This window comes from Tachypleus tridentatus, chromosome 9 (genome assembly GCF_004210375.1).
Source record: "Tachypleus tridentatus isolate NWPU-2018 chromosome 9, ASM421037v1, whole genome shotgun sequence".
Classification (NCBI taxonomy): Eukaryota; Metazoa; Arthropoda; class Merostomata; order Xiphosura; family Limulidae; genus Tachypleus; species Tachypleus tridentatus.
Genome location: NC_134833.1, coordinates 2,528,755 through 2,535,072, shown reverse-complemented (window position 1 = coordinate 2,535,072; position 6,318 = coordinate 2,528,755).

Below are 6,318 nucleotides of genomic sequence, written 5' to 3'. Positions count from 1 at the left end.
AATGTTTACAATGTTGTAGGTAGCATCAGTTGATGATGACCACTGTTTAAGGGTTAAATAAGTTTTTACAATGTTGTAGGTAGCAGCATCAGTTGATGATGACCACTGTTTAAGGGTTAAATAAGTTTTACAATGTTGTAGGTAGCATCAGTTGATGATGACCACTGTTTAAGGGTTAAATAAGTTTTACAATGTTGTAGGTAGCATCAGTTGATGATGACCACTGTTTAAGGGTTAAATAAGTTTTACAATGTTGTAGGTAGCATCAGTTGATGATGACCACTGTTTAAGGGTTAAATAAGTTTTACAATGTTGTAGGTAGCATCAGTTGATGATGACCACTGTTTAAGGGTTAAATAAGTTTTACAATGTTGTAGGTAGCAGCATCAGTTGATGATGACCACTGTTTAAGGGTTAAATAAGTTTTACAATGTTGTAGGTAGCATCAGTTGATGATGACCACTGTTTAAGGGTTAAATAAGTTTTTACAATGTTGTAGGTAGCATCAGTTGATGATGACCACTGTTTAAGGGTTAAATAAGTTTTACAATGTTGTAGGTAGCATCAGTTGATGATGACCACTGTTTAAGGGTTAAATAAGTTTTACAATGTTGTAGGTAGCATCAGTTGATGATGACCACTGTTTAAGGGTTAAATAAGTTTTACAATGTTGTAGGTAGCATCAGTTGATGATGACCACTGTTTAAGGGTTAAATAAGTTTTACAATGTTGTAGGTAGCATCAGTTGATGATGACCACTGTTTAAGGGTTAAATAAGTTTTACAATGTTGTAGGTAGCATCAGTTGATGATGACCACTGTTTAAGGGTTAAATAAGTTTTACAATGTTGTAGGTAGCATCAGTTGATGATGACCACTGTTTAAGGGTTAAATAAGTTTTACAATGTTGTAGGTAGCATCAGTTGATGATGACCACTGTTTAAGGGTTAAATAAGTTTTACAATGTTGTAGGTAGCATCAGTTGATGATGACCACTGTTTAAGGGTTAAATAAGTTTTACAATGTTGTAGGTAGCATCAGTTGATGATGACCACTGTTTAAGGGTTAAATAAGTTTTACAATGTTGTAGGTAGCATCAGTTGATGATGACCACTGTTTAAGGGTTAAATAAGTTTTACAATGTTGTAGGTAGCATCAGTTGATGATGACCACTGTTTAAGGGTTAAATAAGTTTTACAATGTTGTAGGTAGCATCAGTTGATGATGACCACTGTTTAAGGGTTAAATAAGTTTTACAATGTTGTAGGTAGCATCAGTTGATGATGACCACTGTTTAAGGGTTAAATAAGTTTTACAATGTTGTAGGTAGCATCAGTTGATGATGACCACTGTTTAAGGGTTAAATAAGTTTTACAATGTTGTAGGTAGCATCAGTTGATGATGACCACTGTTTAAGGGTTAAATAAGTTTTACAATGTTGTAGGTAGCATCAGTTGATGATGACCACTGTTTAAGGGTTAAATAAGTTTTACAATGTTGTAGGTAGCATCAGTTGATGATGACCACTGTTTAAGGGTTAAATAAGTTTTACAATGTTGTAGGTAGCAGCATCAGTTGATGATGACCACTGTTTAAGGGTTAAATAAGTTTTACAATGTTGTAGGTAGCATCAGTTGATGATGACCACTGTTTAAGGGTTAAATAAGTTTTACAATGTTGTAGGTAGCATCAGTTGATGATGACCACTGTTTAAGGGTTAAATAAGTTTTACAATGTTGTAGGTAGCATCAGTTGATGATGACCACTGTTTAAGGGTTAAATAAGTTTTACAATGTTGTAGGTAGCATCAGTTGATGATGACCACTGTTTAAGGGTTAAATAAGTTTTACAATGTTGTAGGTAGCATCAGTTGATGATGACCACTGTTTAAGGGTTAAATAAGTTTTACAATGTTGTAGGTAGCATCAGTTGATGATGACCACTGTTTAAGGGTTAAATAAGTTTTACAATGTTGTAGGTAGCAGCATCAGTTGATGATGACCACTGTTTAAGGGTTAAATAAGTTTTACAATGTTGTAGGTAGCATCAGTTGATGATGACCACTGTTTAAGGGTTAAATAAGTTTTACAATGTTGTAGGTAGCATCAGTTGATGATGACCACTGTTTAAGGGTTAAATAAGTTTTACAATGTTGTAGGTAGCATCAGTTGATGATGACCACTGTTTAAGGGTTAAATAAGTTTTACAATGTTGTAGGTAGCATCAGTTGATGATGACCACTGTTTAAGGGTTAAATAAGTTTTACAATGTTGTAGGTAGCATCAGTTGATGATGACCACTGTTTAAGGGTTAAATAAGTTTTACAATGTTGTAGGTAGCATCAGTTGATGATGACCACTGTTTAAGGGTTAAATAAGTTTTACAATGTTGTAGGTAGCATCAGTTGATGATGACCACTGTTTAAGGGTTAAATAAGTTTTACAATGTTGTAGGTAGCATCAGTTGATGATGACCACTGTTTAAGGGTTAAATAAGTTTTACAATGTTGTAGGTAGCATCAGTTGATGATGACCACTGTTTAAGGGTTAAATAAGTTTTACAATGTTGTAGGTAGCATCAGTTGATGATGACCACTGTTTAAGGGTTAAATAAGTTTTACAATGTTGTAGGTAGCATCAGTTGATGATGACCACTGTTTAAGGGTTAAATAAGTTTTACAATGTTGTAGGTAGCATCAGTTGATGATGACCACTGTTTAAGGGTTAAATAAGTTTTACAATGTTGTAGGTAGCATCAGTTGATGATGACCACTGTTTAAGGGTTAAATAAGTTTTACAATGTTGTAGGTAGCATCAGTTGATGATGACCACTGTTTAAGGGTTAAATAAGTTTTACAATGTTGTAGGTAGCATCAGTTGATGATGACCACTGTTTAAGGGTTAAATAAGTTTTACAATGTTGTAGGTAGCATCAGTTGATGATGACCACTGTTTAAGGGTTAAATAAGTTTTACAATGTTGTAGGTAGCATCAGTTGATGATGACCACTGTTTAAGGGTTAAATAAGTTTTACAATGTTGTAGGTAGCAGCATCAGTTGATGATGACCACTGTTTAAGGGTTAAATAAGTTTTACAATGTTGTAGGTAGCATCAGTTGATGATGACCACTGTTTAAGGGTTAAATAAGTTTTACAATGTTGTAGGTAGCATCAGTTGATGATGACCACTGTTTAAGGGTTAAATAAGTTTTACAATGTTGTAGGTAGCATCAGTTGATGATGACCACTGTTTAAGGGTTAAATAAGTTTTACAATGTTGTAGGTAGCATCAGTTGATGATGACCACTGTTTAAGGGTTAAATAAGTTTTACAATGTTGTAGGTAGCATCAGTTGATGATGACCACTGTTTAAGGGTTAAATAAGTTTTACAATGTTGTAGGTAGCAGCATCAGTTGATGATGACCACTGTTTAAGGGTTAAATAAGTTTTACAATGTTGTAGGTAGCATCAGTTGATGATGACCACTGTTTAAGGGTTAAATAAGTTTTACAATGTTGTAGGTAGCATCAGTTGATGATGACCACTGTTTAAGGGTTAAATAAGTTTTACAATGTTGTAGGTAGCATCAGTTGATGATGACCACTGTTTAAGGGTTAAATAAGTTTTACAATGTTGTAGGTAGCATCAGTTGATGATGACCACTGTTTAAGGGTTAAATAAGTTTTACAATGTTGTAGGTAGCATCAGTTGATGATGACCACTGTTTAAGGGTTAAATAAGTTTTACAATGTTGTAGGTAGCATCAGTTGATGATGACCACTGTTTAAGGGTTAAATAAGTTTTACAATGTTGTAGGTAGCATCAGTTGATGATGACCACTGTTTAAGGGTTAAATAAGTTTTACAATGTTGTAGGTAGCATCAGTTGATGATGACCACTGTTTAAGGGTTAAATAAGTTTTACAATGTTGTAGGTAGCATCAGTTGATGATGACCACTGTTTAAGGGTTAAATAAGTTTTACAATGTTGTAGGTAGCAGCATCAGTTGATGATGACCACTGTTTAAGGGTTAAATAAGTTTTACAATGTTGTAGGTAGCATCAGTTGATGATGACCACTGTTTAAGGGTTAAATAAGTTTTACAATGTTGTAGGTAGCATCAGTTGATGATGACCACTGTTTAAGGGTTAAATAAGTTTTTACAATGTTGTAGGTAGCATCAGTTGATGATGACCACTGTTTAAGGGTTAAATAAGTTTTACAATGTTGTAGGTAGCATCAGTTGATGATGACCACTGTTTAAGGGTTAAATAAGTTTTACAATGTTGTAGGTAGCATCAGTTGATGATGACCACTGTTTAAGGGTTAAATAAGTTTTACAATGTTGTAGGTAGCATCAGTTGATGATGACCACTGTTTAAGGGTTAAATAAGTTTTACAATGTTGTAGGTAGCATCAGTTGATGATGACCACTGTTTAAGGGTTAAATAAGTTTTACAATGTTGTAGGTAGCAGCATCAGTTGATGATGACCACTGTTTAAGGGTTAAATAAGTTTTACAATGTTGTAGGTAGCATCAGTTGATGATGACCACTGTTTAAGGGTTAAATAAGTTTTACAATGTTGTAGGTAGCATCAGTTGATGATGACCACTGTTTAAGGGTTAAATAAGTTTTACAATGTTGTAGGTAGCATCAGTTGATGATGACCACTGTTTAAGGGTTAAATAAGTTTTACAATGTTGTAGGTAGCATCAGTTGATGATGACCACTGTTTAAGGGTTAAATAAGTTTTACAATGTTGTAGGTAGCATCAGTTGATGATGACCACTGTTTAAGGGTTAAATAAGTTTTACAATGTTGTAGGTAGCAGCATCAGTTGATGATGACCACTGTTTAAGGGTTAAATAAGTTTTACAATGTTGTAGGTAGCATCAGTTGATGATGACCACTGTTTAAGGGTTAAATAAGTTTTACAATGTTGTAGGTAGCATCAGTTGATGATGACCACTGTTTAAGGGTTAAATAAGTTTTACAATGTTGTAGGTAGCATCAGTTGATGATGACCACTGTTTAAGGGTTAAATAAGTTTTACAATGTTGTAGGTAGCATCAGTTGATGATGACCACTGTTTAAGGGTTAAATAAGTTTTACAATGTTGTAGGTAGCATCAGTTGATGATGACCACTGTTTAAGGGTTAAATAAGTTTTACAATGTTGTAGGTAGCATCAGTTGATGATGACCACTGTTTAAGGGTTAAATAAGTTTTACAATGTTGTAGGTAGCATCAGTTGATGATGACCACTGTTTAAGGGTTAAATAAGTTTTACAATGTTGTAGGTAGCATCAGTTGATGATGACCACTGTTTAAGGGTTAAATAAGTTTTACAATGTTGTAGGTAGCAGCATCAGTTGATGATGACCACTGTTTAAGGGTTAAATAAGTTTTACAATGTTGTAGGTAGCATCAGTTGATGATGACCACTGTTTAAGGGTTAAATAAGTTTTACAATGTTGTAGGTAGCATCAGTTGATGATGACCACTGTTTAAGGGTTAAATAAGTTTTACAATGTTGTAGGTAGCATCAGTTGATGATGACCACTGTTTAAGGGTTAAATAAGTTTTACAATGTTGTAGGTAGCATCAGTTGATGATGACCACTGTTTAAGGGTTAAATAAGTTTTACAATGTTGTAGGTAGCATCAGTTGATGATGACCACTGTTTAAGGGTTAAATAAGTTTTACAATGTTGTAGGTAGCATCAGTTGATGATGACCACTGTTTAAGGGTTAAATAAGTTTTACAATGTTGTAGGTAGCATCAGTTGATGATGACCACTGTTTAAGGGTTAAATAAGTTTTTACAATGTTGTAGGTAGCATCAGTTGATGATGACCACTGTTTAAGGGTTAAATAAGTTTTACAATGTTGTAGGTAGCATCAGTTGATGATGACCACTGTTTAAGGGTTAAATAAGTTTTACAATGTTGTAGGTAGCATCAGTTGATGATGACCACTGTTTAAGGGTTAAATAAGTTTTACAATGTTGTAGGTAGCATCAGTTGATGATGACCACTGTTTAAGGGTTAAATAAGTTTTACAATGTTGTAGGTAGCATCAGTTGATGATGACCACTGTTTAAGGGTTAAATAAGTTTTACAATGTTGTAGGTAGCATCAGTTGATGATGACCACTGTTTAAGGGTTAAATAAGTTTTACAATGTTGTAGGTAGCATCAGTTGATGATGACCACTGTTTAAGGGTTAAATAAGTTTTACAATGTTGTAGGTAGCATCAGTTGATGATGACCACTGTTTAAGGGTTAAATAAGTTTTACAATGTTGTAGGTAGCATCAGT